Source organism: Panthera onca, chromosome E1 (genome assembly GCF_046562875.1).
Source record: "Panthera onca isolate mPanOnc1 chromosome E1, mPanOnc1 haplotype 2, whole genome shotgun sequence".
Taxonomy (NCBI): domain Eukaryota; kingdom Metazoa; phylum Chordata; class Mammalia; order Carnivora; family Felidae; genus Panthera; species Panthera onca.
The window spans coordinates 31,747,871-31,765,140 of record NC_138352.1 but is presented as its reverse complement, the minus strand read 5'-3'; the positions used below and the strand labels follow the sequence as shown (position 1 = coordinate 31,765,140).

Genomic DNA, 17,270 nt, shown 5'->3' with positions numbered 1-17,270 from the left:
TTGCTAATGCATAAAATAAAGCAGAGAAGAACTATCTGAAGGATCCACTTCTAAGCTTCAGCCAAATCAAAAGCCCAACATATCTCCTTTGTGATGAATCTTCAGCTCCAGCTGACTGATTAAACAACATCAATGTGGACGTCTGTACTGTGGCCTAAGATATTCTAATTACAGACTCTTGGCTAGGAATCCCAGAAGCAACCACTTAGTTTCCAACCATACCACATTTTCATCTATGTTGTTGCTTCTGCCAGAAAAGTTGGCTACTCACATCTACCTAAAGAACTTCTTTTATCCTTCAAAATTAAGGACAGATCACCCTTCTAGGTAGCTTTCCTTGTTCATCATCAGTTAATGTTTTTCCCCTTGGTGTTACCCCTGTACAATGTACACGTTTCTATTTTGTAACACTTTATTACAAGTATTTATTTACATATCCATTTTTCCCACTAGACTGTATCTTTGAAGGAAAGATCAATATCATTTACCTTTCTGTGTGCAGTGCCTAGAATAATAACTAACATACAGAGGTACTCACTAAATATTTATGGAAAGGACTTGAATGGGGATAGTGAAAACCTTGATCCCCTCAGAAATGACTAGCTGACCTGAGAAAGAGGTTTTACAACTGAATAATCAAGAGAAAAAGAAAAAAATGTGCATATAAAACTGTAAAGCCCGTTATTTAAGGCAACATACAAACGCATATACTGAACTGCAGCATAAAATAAATTGAAAACAAGAAAGAGAAATGAAAGAGAAAAAGATCAGAGGTCACTAGTAGTAAGGACATGACACAAGTCGCATGCCAGAAAGTCCTTCACATTTACTAAAGGAAGTTACAAGTTCAGTGCTAACCTCTGAAACAATTAAGACAGAATCATTCTTAAAAACAAATTCATAAATGTGCATGAATTTAAATTAAAAAAAAAAAAGCCCACACAGCACAACTATCTCTGACACTAAAAGCAGAAATTTCTCCCATGGGTTTCCAGAAAGAAGATACCACGTGATGCAAATGGCAATGATTCCCTAGACCTCCTTATTATTATTTGTCTTAATATAGGCTGCTGACCTTACACCAATTACAATTCAGTCAAAGCAATGCTACTTGAGGCCAGTACGTCACCTAGGTACACACTTCTCAGATGGTTCTAGGCATGAATGACATGGCAAGAACAAAAGGAGGAGATGCCTGGTGATTTCCATCAGAGATAATAAAGTTTTGGATCAGTGGACAGAGGGAAGACAACCAGAAATATCACTGAAGCCCTCAAAAATAAAAATGTGTGGCAGATACATTTTATAGAGACCGAAGCATTAGAAAGAGTCTCCATGGTATCTTAAGTTCCTTCTGGTCTAATGTCTATATAGTAATACTTGGAAAAATAAAACTGAGCAGTAACTTCAATATTAAATATTTATGAGTAATGTGAACGGCTTCCAAGAGGGGGAAAAACCTGGAGTTTCCCCCTGAAGCCCAACAAATAGTCTGTCGACTGGGAGAAGATCGCCAGCCAAGAAAACAACTTTTTCATATTCTCTATCTCAGCCCAAACATCACATCCAAGACAGTGAAAGCAGAGTAGACAGATGAATCTCTGGAACCTTTAAGAGTAGAGAGGGATTACAGAATGATAGAACTGCAGATACATCTCCCCAAGAGTATGGTCAGAAATAAAAAACAGTACAGGAAATTGGTGAGAAAGGCAACAGGGGGAAAACAAAAAGGTCACTGCAATCTCTTACCCCAACCAACAGGCAGTATGTTACTATATAAAGTGAGCTGCTCCCACAGTAACATCAAATCACTACTCTATTCCTTCCTCAAGCAGCTGCAGAGTGACAAGGATCCTGTGTAAGGGTCTCATTCTTATTTGGAAGGCTCTTCACAGACTAGGAGCTGGATCCTAAGGGACGATTTATAGTACACCCTCACATACATTCCAGTTGGCTAGAACTCAGCAGCTGATTGCTCCCTTGTCTAACTTGGTAAAGAGCCAAAGGAGGACTTTTCTCAGTCAACTCTCCCAGGCTGGAAAATTCTCCAACCCCAGAGTTCTGGCTTAAGTCTGCATATCAGGTTATTCACAAGATGCCAAAACTACGTCCTTACATTGGCTCTGAACAAGTCTCTCAAGTACACCATACAGATTCCCACAGATCTCCTGGCGATCTGGACATTAAGGCCAAAGATGGCTACTCTTCCTCTCACACAGAGAGCAACATGCTTCTGAAAGCACGGGCGACATCAAAACAAAGCTTTCGCAAACTATATATGAATCTCAACAATCCTTTTAAGGGTGAACATGCAACATACTCATCAAATGGCCTCCTTAAAACCTCTTTATTATACCCTACTGAGAACTCTCCCCATTCCACCAGTTACTCACATTCTCTCTCACACTATGGTTGGTCCTTATGCCATGAACAGCCAAATCCCAAATCTGTTTCTCTGACTGAGAGGAAATGAAAGAGGAGGAAACCTTAACAAGGTGTTTTTGGTGTCACCAAGCTCCTGTATTGGTGATTCCCAACCAAAACGGTACCACTCCTTCCAGGGAGTGCTTGGAAATGTGTGGGGGCCACCACTGGCACCTGGTGGGCAGGTCCAGGAATGCTAAACATCCTGCAGTGACAGTCCCACAAAACGAAGAACTGTCCCCCAAAAAGGCAGTAACACCCTTATTAACAATCAGTGTCCTAAATGAAGGGCCGCCCCTGTATTAACTGCCTTCGCCCTTCCCAGCTTCTAGAGCAGTGGTGGGCAAATATTTTCTGTAAAGGGCCAGACAGTAAATAGTTTAGGCCTTGTGGGCCACATACATCTCTGTCACATGCTGTCTCCTTTTTAAACAAGTCCTTACATAAGAATGCTATAAACCACTCTTGGCGTGCAGGCCACTGGCAGTCTTTTATCTACCCCTGTTCCAGTGTGTTACCTGACTCATCACAGTCTGTTCACACTGAGACATGCTGATTAAAATAAAATGCAATGAAGTGTGTTGTAAACAACTTTAATAACGTGTACTACAATTTTAACGAATGTAAAGAGAGCTTCAGAATTGAGCCTTAAAACCTAAAAATAGGACCATTATTCACTTCTAATTAATCAAACCGTTCCCCCCTGTCCTCTCCTCCTCTGCTGTGCAAGTCTTGTCCTGAATGTTTATTTTCAAACACGTTTCTCAAAGAGCCCCGGTCCTGCCTTTCCCCCTCTCCTCAGGATGCGTTACTTCCTATTCAGTATGCGTGCCACTCAGTAAGTCTCTTTAAAATTACTACTATTAACATTTTCTGAAATGTCTAAACCAAACCAAAGCCTGGAAATTCTGACTGGTATCTGGGTCCTGACTTTCCGGATGGTAGCTAAAGGTCACGTGGGGTGGAAAGTGGCCTGTGGGTAACACAGAATACACACATGCACGCGAACAGGATATGTTGGTAATCCGGTTTCCTGAGACTTGGTGAGTTGTGAGAGTTCTCATCAACACCGGTGGGGAAGATGAAAAGCCCTAAGCTCGGAAATACTGGATTGCAACAAAATGTCCATTCTTAGAATTAGATTTCTGGCTAAAGCAGAATGGGCAGGTAACACCTCTTTTCCCCCACCTTCTACTTCTCTAAAAATACAAACAAAACAAACACAAAAAAGAAATGAAGTCAGTATCTGACCAGGTTTCTTCAGTGTGGAAGCTGGTGTTTGCAGCATGGCTTATGTCACGTCTCAAGCCCAGAAAGATGAAGAGTGTGGTTTTGGTGTTTAACCAGCCTCAACTGCACCCTGGCACTCTGTTTCTTCCCCCAGAGAACTTTGCTCTGTTAGAGGAAAGAAACCAACCTCACATCTTGAAACGAAACGGCTAGGATAAAAATAAAGCCCTGAAGTGGTTTGGTGACCGAGGTCATACAGGGCGTTAAGGGTTTGTAGGTAGGGCCAATGTACTTTGAGAAACTTCCACTCACTGCCAACCACAAAGAGACAAAGAAAGACAGCAGCCCGAGAGTCCAGCAGTGGTCCAGGCTCCAGTCCCCGCCTGCTGGGGGCTGCATCTCAAAGAACACTTCACATTATCAATATCTGAAAAACCCAGTCCTGGTTCCACCTCTGAAGTACCGTCACCAAGTTCTGTTCCTCATGGCCTAAGAAAAAGAGAGCCAACCTGTAGCCCCTTCCTAAAAGAAAAAGGCCTCAGGAACGCCTGTCATCCTACGTGGCCAAACAGCTTCCAGGGTGGAGGAATACACTGCACACTACTTTACAAAAGTAAAGGGCTACCTGAATGACGTGACGTTAATGGAACCCCCAAAGCAACCCTGCGTAACTGTATACTACCCCCCCTACTGATAGGACATCTTTGTATTTATAAAGCCAAAAAGCTAAGCAAACTTTGATAAATACGGGGTAATGAAATAACTGAGTTACCAGACAGAAAACATTTGCCTATTAGCACAGAGCCTCAATGCTTCTCTCACTGTAGATTAAATCGGTGCTTATGCCATCCAGGGAAAATCAGGGCAAAAGCTTTTTCGTGGCACTAGTTCTGGAAGTGCCAACCTAAAGGCTCACAGTACTACTCTAAGAATTAAAACACTCCAATACGAGACCAGACATCTTGCCTAAGAAAGCAGGCCTTCTAACACCGAGCTCTGAACTACAGCCATGTTCAGGGGCAGCGGGGGTGAGGGGAAGGTGGAGCTATTAGATGTGTGCCACCCACACACCACAGCTTTCTTTTCGCCACAGCAGTGGCAGCGGTGGTGGCAGCAGCAGCAGCTCAGGTGCACAAACTATGCAAAGGGGCACTGAGAAGCAAGACAAATGGTCTGAAGAAAATGCCACCTGCAAAACATGGTTAAAAAAAAAAAAAATTAAGAAAGCCTCAAACAACTGTAACAAGTTGAGCATGTGAAAGCTCGCGCTCTGGACCACCTGACCCGGGTTTCTCACAGTGAAGCTGTGCTCCTTTGCGGGCCAGTGTTTACTTTGCTGGACACTTGATTCAATGCAGGAAAAAAAATATACACGTGTACTACCCAGCCTCGCAGAGCCATGCATTCAGACGAAAGAAAATCATCATTCTCAACTTATGAAAGCACCTCTAAGGAAAAAAAAAAAAACAAAAACTAAACTAAAAATGTGGAAACATGGACACATGAGATTCAGGCAGGGGCAGCAGGCAAAGTGTCAGGCCAAAACTATGATTTCCAAGCCTAGAGAAACGAGGTTCTCACTCTGCCAGAGATCTCAGATCAATGAAAAAGCCTGGGGTTAGGGAAAATTACACGAGACAAGAAAAGTTTATTCTTAATCAACCAGTTTGATGGGCGGCATTCAGACTCTACTAGAACACAGCCTGAAGCTTGTCAGTTCACACACTGAGGAAGAATAACTTCTTGCTTTTCACCAAGTTTGGCTGCAACAGGATGTTGAGGAAAGAACTGTCCCAGAGCTCTGTACGTAGGCCTCCATTCCCAGAGGTACAAATTTCATTAGGAAACAGAAGTGATACCTCCAGGTTCCTTAGGCTCACTAGTACTAGACTATACACAAAGAGTAGGGCGCCTGGGTGGCTTGGTCGGTTAAGCGTCTGACTTCGGCTCAGGTCATGATCTCACGGTCCGTGGGTTCGAGCCCCGCGTCAGGCTCTGTGCTGACAGCTCAGAGCCTGGAGCCTGTTTCAGATTCTGTGTCTCCCTCTCACTGTGACCCTCCCCCATTCATGCTCTATCTCTCTCTGTCTCAAAAATAAATAAACGTTAAAAAAAATTAAAAAAAAAAAAAAAAAAAGAGTAAACCAGCCTGGTAGCAGGGCACATAGCTAACTAGTTTCTGGGTCAACACCAATGACAATATCATGTGAACACAAGCAAAACACTTACGCTCCTCCCTAAAAAAAGAGAAAACAAAACAACCCTTACGGTCCAATGATTAAGACATTTCCAAACCGTAATCAAAATCAGGCCTGTCTGGGGGGACTTGCCCGTCCTAAACAGAATCTCTGAGAAACAACTTAAAAACCTAGAATGCAATAACCCACGTTGGTGGCACTCTTAAAGCACTAATCACAAAATCAAATGCCTACAGAGGCAAGGCAGGTGACAAAAGTGGCTGTGTGTAAGTCCAGGAGAGTTGGGGGGTTGGTGGCAAATTGGAGAACACAAGCCCCATTAAAAGAGGGTAGCTGCTACTTGGCTCTGGCAAACTGTTGCCAGATCTTGATTTTTTTTGTAAATTAGCCGGCAACTGATTGAAATGTTAAAACAAAACAAACAAAACCCTGCCATTTGTCCCACCTGAACCATCTGATCAGCCTTAGCATCACTTAAAGTGAGATAAACAGACACTTCCTAATGCAGTGCACAATGAGGCACACAGCTCACCTGTGAACCTGAATCTAACCAAGTTTCTAGAGCTAATTCTCATTTATAGGAATAGGGGGGACAGAGGGAAAGGCTGAATGATACCACAAGGAGACAAATTGAGAGTGTGGGAATTCTATAGCACAACTAACCTGCTTCTTTAACAAGCTTATAACATGAAGAACATCTTTCAAAGGGAAGGCAGAATTGTTCTTGATTAAAAGAAACTTAGAAGACAAGACAATCAAACATAACATGTAGGTCTTGATTTCAACAAACCAAATCTAAGAAGCCATTTGATAGATAATGTGGGAAATAAAGTTATGGATCAGATACAGAATGCCACAGACAGACATGGCAATGGCACCGTTGTATATTAAAAAAGTCCTTTAAAAACGTTTTTTTCTTTTCTTTATTTTAGAAATAGAGAGAGAGAGGAGAGGGGCAGGAGAAGGAGAGAGAACAAGTTCCACACTCAACGCAGAGCCTGACGCTGGGCTCGATCCCACGACCCTGGGATCATGACCTGAGCCAAAATCAAGAGCCAGATGCTCAATCAACTGAACCACCCAGGTGCCCCCAAAAAAGTATTTTTTATAAGGTGTGTACATAAGTGACATGTGTAGGGATGCAGTGATGTGACATCTAGGGTTTGTTTTAAAATACTTCAACCGAGGCAGGGGGAGCGGAACACGCGGGAGGGAAAGCTAAAACAAATGTGGGAAAGTCTTGATAATTGTTGAATACCAGTGACAATATGGGGATTCATTTTATTATTTTGTCTTGTGTGTATTTGAAATTTGTCATCATTAAATAAAACTCTTCACATCAAACAAAACAGGTCTGCATTTAGACAGCCAGTTTGTGAATTATTAAGCTTCACTGTTCACTTTAATTAGAAACAGTAAAAAAGGCAAAAATAAACCTAACAGCTTAAAAGATCATAACAAAAATGTAAGTATGTAAATAAGAACTACCACCAACAATACATGAGAAGTTACCATATGCTACTCATTGTGCTTCACATGCATTATCTCATTTAGTCTATCAGTATCACCGTCTTACAGATGAAGAAACTGCAGTTCATGCCCGAGGCCTCACTGCTGATAACTGATAAAACTAGGACTTGAACTTAGGACTTCCCAAAGCCCAAGCTGTTAACCTCTGCACTATGCTGCCTCTGACATATCAGATGCTGGACAAAATTAATGAAATCTATCACGCTGCCAGCCTCTAAGAGAGATACAAGGACTTGTAGGCAAGCACTCATGGAAGGATTTCCCAAGTCCAACAGTAATATGAAGGGGGAAAAAACAACCAAAGGTGAATAACAGTATGTACGACATGCCACTAATAATGTAAGAAAAGGGAGAGAACCATGTTTATGTGTATACACACACACACACACACGTTTTACCTATTTAAAAATATTTCTTTAGAATATTTGAAAAGGCAATCATTCCTCTGCTAGACCTTTTTATCTCTATTCCCACTGACCTAGAAGCCACCCCCAACACCACCACCTAGAAACTTTTCCAACTAGAACCCAGCTTTTCAAACAAAGTCACAAAGGTTCTATGCCCACAGGGCCTCAAATTAGCCCTCATGCCCCAATTTATTACCAGTTCAAGATGCTTCCTCATGAAACGGACCCTTTTATACTCAATCTTTCAAAACTAGAATGAGTCCTATTAGATGTCTAATCTTTCTTGAACTTGTTCTTCTTTATTGATGTAGCTTGAGAAGTTCCTCTTTACACAGGAAAGGGAGAACATTATGGTGTCACTCACTGTGCTACTTGGATAAATAGCAAGATACAGGTATCTGTGTTTGACTTCTGAAATTAGAATACCACTTTTCCAACCCAGTTCTGAGTTGATAATCAGGCATGGATTTTTCTCTTTTGACTCCCCAGGTTAATGGGCGTTAGCCATTTCCAATCTATGTGCTATGCCCTATATAAACATGCAGGAGGGGCGCCTGGGTGGCTCAGTCAGTTGAGCGTCTGACTTCTGCTCAGGTCATGCTCTCACAGTTCGTGGGTTTGAGCTCTGTGTCAGGCTCTATGCTGACAGCTCAGAGCCTGGAGCCTGCATCGGATTCTGTGCCTCCCTCTCTCTCTGCACCCCCAACCTCTGCTCACGCTCCGTCTCTCTCCCTCTCTCAAAAATAAATAAGCATTAAACATGCAGGAAAAGCAAACCCTAAGATGTTAGTAGAGGTCAACACTAGATGGTACAAACACATTGTTTGTCTGCACTTTCAAATTTTTTACAGTTAGGATGTGTTGGCTTTGTAACTTTTTAAAGGCAATAAAAATACCAAAATGAAGAGAAAAAGAGGTTTGCCCTACTTAAAGCCATTGGCAATTTCCTCCAACAACCAAGACGCAAAGAAACATCACTAGTATCTTCTGCATGTTTGAGTTCACAATGCCTAAAGAACCGTCTAAAAGAGCAGCCCTCAAATTTTAATCAACAAACTGCAGGACAAAAAATTCAGTCAATTTCCATCCTACCTAATTTAGTGAATGAAACAGTACTGCTTTTGTTGAATTAACAACGCAGACATGACAAGCAAACAATGAGAAATTCCAGAAACAAATTATTTCCAGCATCCAGAAGTACATTATTTGGGCCCAGCCCACTGACCACTACCCATACATACCACAGCACCAAACAAGAAAGTGTTCCTGCAGAAGGCTCAGTCTCTCTCCTACTCCACCTTCCTCACATGATCCTCCAAATTACCGTATGTTTAGATACCTGCAAACCCTCTGCTGTGCCACACCTCCTCTGCCTTTGCCCATGCTGTCTCTTCTACTTGGAACACTCTCTTCTCACCTGGCCTAGTTAACTTTTCCAAGAAGTCTTCCAAAGTGACTCCCCTTTTCCTCACTACAACCCATGCTTCCACCTGGACTGAACCAAGTAGCCCTTCCCCATGCTTCCACGGTACCCAACGCACACCTCCCTCATGACGCTTACCACAATATACTTGGTCATCATTATTTGTAGACTTCATATTTGTGAATTCAGCTACTTGCTAAAACTTATTAGTAACACCAAAATCAATCCCCATGGGGTTTCCACAGACACTCGTGGACACACACAGAGTGGCAAAAAATTCAAGTTCCCTGATACACCTGTTCCCAGCTGAGGTCCAACAAGGTGACTCTCTGCCTTTTTGTTCAAGTTCTCATACTTTAAACAAGGGCCCTTTTCACAGTCTATCAGTGCCATGCCTTTCACATTTGTGTGCTTTTTGTTGGTGATTTCACTTTAAAATGGCCTCCAAGCATAGTGCTTGAAATGCTATCTAGTGTTCCTAAGTGCAAGAAGGCTGGGATGTGCCTTACAGAGAAAATGTGTGTATTTGTTCAGGCACAAGTTATAGTGCTGCTGGCCAGGAGTCACCAATATATATGAAATAAAGTGACTTTAAACAGAAACCTACATAAAACAAGATTATGTATTAATCACCTGATGAAATTCTTATAACCAGAGGCTCACAGAAACCTAATCCTGTTTTTCCTTTAGAAGCAATGGTTCAGTATTCACTAATTCAGTGTCTGTGGTGACTTTATAGCACATAACTACCGCAAATGACAATAACCAACTGTATGCTGAAACATTCTGTTTACATAGCCATGACTTCCAGCAGATCAGAAGCTGGCAAACGAGGCCCACAGGCCAAAGGCAGGCTGCCACCAGTCTTTGTAAATAAAGTTTTACTGGAACACAGCCATGCTCATTCAGTTAGGTACTGTCTATGGCTATTTTAGCACTACAACTGCAGAGGTGAGTAGCTGTAAAAGAGACCATAGGACCTGTAAAGCCTCAAATATTGACTATATGGTCTTTTACAGAAAAGGCTTGCTGACCCACGCACTAGACTGTAAACTCTTTGAGGTAGTAACAATGTTGTATTCATGTTTACAACCCTAGAACAGAGGCACAGCAGGACAGGTAAACTAACCTTCAGTCTGGTTAAACACTGGACCCAGAAGGCAGCCGTCTACTCCAAAAACTCAAGAATAACTGCAGTAAATTCTGGACTGGACATGAACAAGTCCTGGGGAGGTGGGGGGGAACTATGCAAAGAAATAAAATAAATATTGGAATGTGACAGAAGGAACAGGAACAAAAGGAAAAAAAACAAGGCAAACAATATCATTTGGTGGATGAAATAGGATATGAGATTCAAATAAGGAAAGGCCAAATGATTGCTATTAGGAGCTACTGAAGTACAGTCCAGACTGAACCCCAAAACCATTCTGAAGGGCCAAAAGGAAGGAAGGCTTGTCAAGAGTTTGGCCAAATACACAATGACATTTCATTACCTAAAGCCATTTTCCACACATGGCACCAAACACGTTATACAGTAACCACAGTCAGCTGGGAAAAGGAAATCAAATCATGCCAAAACATGAGAACTCAATGAAGTTGGAGAGACAAACATCTGTTAACGACTCCCATTCTCACTTGCTCATTCTTCCCCAGTCAACAGACACAAGTTACATTGGATTCAAGATACAAACAGAGCAGTTCCCTGGCCTTTCAGTGTGAAAACGGGTCTCTGATGCTATAATCTCCTTAATTAACTCACTGTCTGCAACAACTTGTTTGCTAAGCAGTACCTTTTTCTGATTTCCAAAGGGACCTGAGGCATAGCAGAAGGCACACCTGCTAAATAAAGAATGCTTGGGACCCTTGTGACACTGAATTTGAGTAGCCTAGCTGTCAGGGGTAGAGTTTAAATAGAAGTCTCAATTAGTTTAAAAGGATGCCATTTACAGTTGAGGTTGGCAGTCCCTCCCCAGGTAGCATGTTCAACCCAAACCACATCTCAAGGCTAAAAACCAACAACCCACAAGCTAACCTCCTGCAGCCACTCAGAGAGAGATCCAAAACCTGTGCTTGGCAGAGAGAGAACAAACTAGTGGGGACTCTACTATCATTACTAACAACTACTTGAAACTACAAATTTTCTGTTTCTTATTCATGGATGTAAATTTTAGTAGTTTGTGCTAGAAATGGGAATTGTCAAAGGAGTAGTTCTTTTTTATTTATTTATTTATTTATTTATTTATTTATTTATTTATTTTTATTTTTTTTTTATTTTTTAATATATGAAATTTACTGTCAAATTGGTTTCCATACAACACCCAGTGCTCATCCCAAAAGGTGCCCTCCTCAATACCCATCACCCACCCTGCCCTCCCTCCCACCCCCCATCAACCCTCAGTTTGTTCTCAGTTTTTAGCAGTCTCTAATGCTTTAGCTCTCAAAGGAGTAGTTCTTAGTAAGGCTAATCATCCGAAGAAGACAACTAAAATGAACAAGCAATGCTCAGCAAATATTTAAATTACACAGATAAGTTAAGCAGATGACACATACCTTCATAATGAAATATTCAGCCACACTAAGAACATACTAAGAAAAGATACTCTTGGACAAGTAGAAATAGAGTCTGTTTTGCTATAATCCTTGTTTTGAAAATATATGTTTGTTCCATTGTGATAAATGTGTTAGGGAACATTTTGAGTAGAACACAAATTTTGCATCTCCTTATGCATGATTCTGTTCATGAGAAACACCGGGTGAACATAGGAAACTGCACTCAACTGAACCCAGCTACACAGGAATATAAAACACACACACACACGCTCACACGCTCACTCGCTCTCTCTCTCCAAATATCTCCCAGCTACTACAGTTCACCATGTGAACTCATAGAAGCTAAACCTACCCACATGTGATGTTATACCTACTCGTACAATTCCAAATAACCTTCCCTCCATCACTTCACAAGAATCCACAAGCTATCATCCTTCTCTCTAAAAAAGAGTGTAACGGGGGGCACCCAGGTGGCTCAGTTGGTTAAGCATGTGTCTTCAGCTTAGGTCTCATGGTTTGTGAGTTCGAGCCCCGTATCGGGTGAGCTTGAGCCCCGCTTCAGGATTCCCTCTCTGCCCCTCACTCACTCGCGCACTCTCTCTCTCACTCTCTCTCACCAAAAAAAAAAAAAAAAAAAAAAAAAAAAAAAGTGGAACGGGAAGCTTTAGTCCTTCTGAAGCCCATTTCTGTAGGCAAAGTTCATTTCTTTTTCAAAATAGTATTTTTGTACTTCTAAATTTTTTCTAATGTTTATTTATTGAGACAGACACAGAGCATGAGTGGGGGAGGGGCAGAGAGAGAAGGAGACACAGAATCCGAAGCAGGGTCCAAGGCTCCAACCCGTCAGCACAGAGCCTGACACAGGGCTCGAACCCACGGACTGTGGACCACGAGATCATGACCTGAGCCGAAGTCTGATGCTCAACTGACTGAGCCACGCAGGCACCCTAGTATCTTTTTATTTCTTAATCAATGGATAATGTATAAAATTGCACAACTGCCTTATCAGATTCATATCTTTTTTTTAATACATCACTGAGGAAGTTTTTGAGTATTGTGCCCCTATCCCCATCTTCCCCATAAGCTCTGTGGTTTTTACTGTGTGATTTTACATAGTACAGGGAATTTTAGGAAGTATGTTACATTATAACATTATAACAGAACCAATTGTATGTCCAGCTGATAATTTAAAAAAGCAAATTATAGATTAGTATATACAGATATCCCTTGCTTTTCGAAAGTTCATGCTGTATCACTTTATTTTTACGAAAGACCTACAATAGTACCACTTTTGCTAACTGAAAGAAATCCAAAGGGGATTTTGGCTTTTATAAAAAAGCTGAAAAGCGAAGCTAGCATTCAGCATTTGTCTTCAGAGGCAGCGTGTACCTCGAGTGGCACCACCAAGCTCCTTCTCTGGGAACTACACTCGTCACCTCAGCATCAGGCCACCAGAGCTCTGAACTGTGTCTGCCAGCATCTGTGCTTTGTCTGATCTATTCTGTGCATCCATTAGCAAGATGTGTCTTATGGTATCAGAACAGCCTAAAAGAGGGTATTTTGGAGGTCTGGGAACGTCGAAAAAATTTTCCATACAAATTAATGGCAACGGTTTCTCTGCTTTATGCCATTTCGGCTTACGAAACATTTCATAGTAATGCTCTATTTTCAGATAGCAGGGGACATGTGCAAAGAATAATCCCATTTTTGTTAAAAATATATTCTATGTGTCTACAGGTATGTGTGTACGTGTACACACTTATAACTGCTTGGAAAAAAGGTCTGGAAGGGCCTCCATCAAATAGTTAATAGTGGTGTCTCTGAAGGCAAGAATACAAGGGACTCTCATTTTAAACTTCATGGACACTGATGTAGATACAGTGGTATCCGTATTGGTATTACTTTTGCAATTAAAAAAAAAATCCTCTTTAAAAAAAATAAAAGAAATCTGTTCTAAGAGAAGTACTGAAAAGAGGATCATCACACAATCTGATTATGTCCCAGCTTAAAATCCTACTGCTTAAAATCCTTAATACCTGATATCCAAATTCCTCAGTATTTATGAAGGATCTGCTCCCCTCCACCGTCTCCAGCCTCATTCCTCAGTTTCTTCCATCATTTATATATTCAACTAAGATTTATTTAAACTCCTGTAAATGTGGGCACTGGGGATAAAGTAAGTGAACAAATAGATATGGACCTCTCACAGAGCCATGAATCCAGCAAGGGAAAGATTTTAACCAACAACAACAAAACTGTACCCAAAAGTACTTAATTAAAAATGTGGTTACAAAGGGGTAACATCCAGGCTCAGGGATCAGAAAAAGCTTCCCTGGAAAAGGGAAATGATATTTAGACTGAGAATTTAAGGATAAGAATGGGACTGATAGAGAAGAGCACTGCAGAAAGAGAGAATGTGTGATAGCCAAGGGTCAGAAAAGAACTTGGGCCCTTCACGAAGAAACCAGTACAACAGGGCTGGGGGTGGGGGGGCGGAAGAGAAGTATGGTGAGAAGGTATGGTCAGAAGTTGCAGGGGCCAAATCATGTGGGGCCCAGTATACTACAGTACAGATTTTGGACATGACTCCGAGAGCAAACAGAAACAACTGAAGACTTTCAATCAAAAATGTGTATCTGGAAGCTCACTTAGGTTACTATCTAAAAAAAGGCCTGGGGTGCCTGGTGGCTCATTCAGTTAAGCGTCCAACTCTTGATTTTGGCTCAGGTCATGATCTCATGGTCCATGGGATCAAGCCTCGCACTCACAGCACAGAGCCTGCTTGGAATTCTCTCTCTCTCTCTCTCTCTCTCTCTCTCTCCTATCTCTCTGCCCCTGACTCTTGCTTGCGCACACACATATGCACTCACTCAAAATAAATAAATAAATAAACATTAAAAAATAGTAAAATAAGGGGTACCTGGGTGGCTCAGTAGGTTAAGTGTCCGACTGTTGGTTTCAGCTCAGGTCATAATCTAATAGTTCATGGGTTTGAGTCCTACACTGGGCTCTCCTCTGACAGCGCAGAGCCTGCTTGGGATTCTCTCTCTCCTCTCTCTCTCTCTCTCTCCCTGCCTCTCCCTTGCTCGCTCTCAAAAAAAAAAAAAAAAAAAATTCTAAAAAAAATTTTTTTAATTAAAAAATAATAATAAAAGAAAAAAAGAAAAATAAATGTCAAAGGAGGACCAAGAATAAATGTGAAAAGACCATTAGGAACTTTTTCAAAAGTCTGTGGATTACCGATGAGAGCTTGGACTAGGATGGTGGTAGTGGAAATCGAGAAAAGTATATATATAGTATAGCCTTCGGCCATACTGCAGTTCCCAAGCCTCAGGTCTCAGAGAGGAAATGCCCTTACATCATCCTTCAGCTGCAAAATGCCTAACCCTTCCGAAACCCTGCCCAAATTAGGTGCCCTGACCCTGTTCTTCTGTAGCCTCTCATGCTCCCCTTTATCATAGCACTTGGCACACTGCACTATAATCACATATGCATGTTTTTGTCTTCCCCACATGACTGAGTGCTCCCTGAGGTCAAAGATCATTTTTGGTTGTTTTTGGTTGTTTTAATCTCTATCTGTATCCCCAATGCCTAATCACTCAAATGTCTGTGACTAAATCCCCACTTCTTGTCAACTATAGGTTCCAAGGAATAGAGAGAACAAGCCAAGTTCTTGGGGCCTTCTCTAAAAAAGAAAATATGGGAAGCAGACTTAGGGTCTGAGAAAGCAGGTGAAAAAGGAAGGGAGGTTTCCTGGCTGGATAGACGAAGAGCTATGAAACTGCAGACTTCTTCCCCTGGTGCTGGCAGTCTCAAACTAAAAGCCCAACCTCACAGATGTAAATTTAAGAGAAATTAAGGAAAGTAATTACCCAAGAATAAGTAAGCTGAAAATACATAAACAACATGAATAGTTACGAAAGAAATGACCACTTCATTCCGCTAATATCTTTAATCATTTGAAATTTCTACTAAACTTACATTCATATATTATTAGTAAAATTAAAAATAAAATAATTAATAAAACTTAATACACCTAATGACAGCCCATAAACTGAAAATGCCTTCTCTGAGATGCAAACAAGAATGCAAACATAAATGGGGCGCCTGGGTAGCTGAGTCGGTTGAGCGTCTGACTTCGGCTCAGGGCATGATCTCCGGGTTCATGAGTTCAAGCCCCACGTCGGGCTCTGTGCTGACAGCTCAGAGCCTGGAGCCTGCTTCAGATTCTGTGTCCCCCTCTCTCTCCGCCCCACCCCTGCTTGTGCTCTGTCTCTCTCTCTCTTTCAAAACTGAATAAACATTAAAAAAAAAAAAAAGAATAAAAACATAAACTTATAAACACAGTACTTAAAAATCAATGAAGCACAATGGGAGAGTGAGATCTATAGAGTATTAGTTACAACCTTAACCTTTACAAAGGATACTCCCCAACCTTGAGGCCAAGGTCAAAGAAAGCCATAAAATGCTTTCTCAAATTGCTGTTGCTGCTTTCATTTTATTTATTTATTTATTTATTTATTTATTTATTTATTTAAACATTTATTTATTTATTTAAACATTTATTTATTTTTTTAGAGAGAGATACAGCACAAGCAGGGGAGGGGCAGAGAGAGAGGGAGACACAGAATCCAAAGCAGGCTCCAGGTTCCAGACTCTGAGCTGTCAGCACAGAGCCCGACAAAGGGCTCGAACCCACAAATCGTGACCTGAGCCAAAGTGGGATGCTTAACCGACAGCCACCCAGGCACCCCGCTGCTTTCATTTTAAAGACAGACAGTGGAGCTAACCCAATAGAATGACTCCTCTCTTATTCATATAGGCTTCCAATTTGGGGCTGCAATATCCAAACTAGAAAAGGGCAACAGTGAGACAGTCTACCTTCAGTCTCCCCTGAAGCACCCCATGCAAATCATGGCGCATAGCAAACTGGAAGTTTCATTCATAAGCAATGTCTACTTTCCAAGTCATGCAGAAAAGAGCTAAAGAAGGACATAAAAAGAGAAAATGGCAATTTTAAATGAAACCACAAAGAAGTCTTCCTATTCTACTACTTTTGATTCATTCTTAGCAGACAACAATGTCTCCAACTTCAAAGAGAAAAAAGTAAACATCTTTCTCCTCTAATACCCACAAACTTACCTGATCCCCAATTACCTGCCCCCTTCTCCCTCAAGCATAAGAAAGAAGGATCTCTCACCTTCAGTCAGGCTAATCTCTGCACTTGCGCTCCAGATTCTACTCCCTTCCAATCCTTTGCAAGGACGTCTCCCTGCCATCTATCTCCTTACTCTCTTAGACCTTCAGCCTATTTATCACTGTTTTCTCAAGTGACTAAATCTACTCTCATGACTTCAATTCCATCTATAAGGGGATGCCTTCAAATATCTTCATCTCTAACTTAGAACACTCTCCCCACTTTTGATATGTTAGCCTTTAAATCTCTTTTCATCAGTGTCCTATAGAAATTCCAGCATGTCCAAAACTAAACTCACTGTTTTTCTCCTA

The 17,270-nt window shown here is 41.4% G+C and overlaps 1 protein-coding gene across 4 annotated transcripts in view; it reads right to left on the bottom strand.

The window, feature by feature from the left end:
- Positions 1–17,270, bottom strand: part of SMG6 (SMG6 nonsense mediated mRNA decay factor) — a 226,478-nt gene that overhangs the window by 191,551 nt on the left and 17,657 nt on the right. The gene's annotated exons all lie outside the window — the stretch shown is intronic.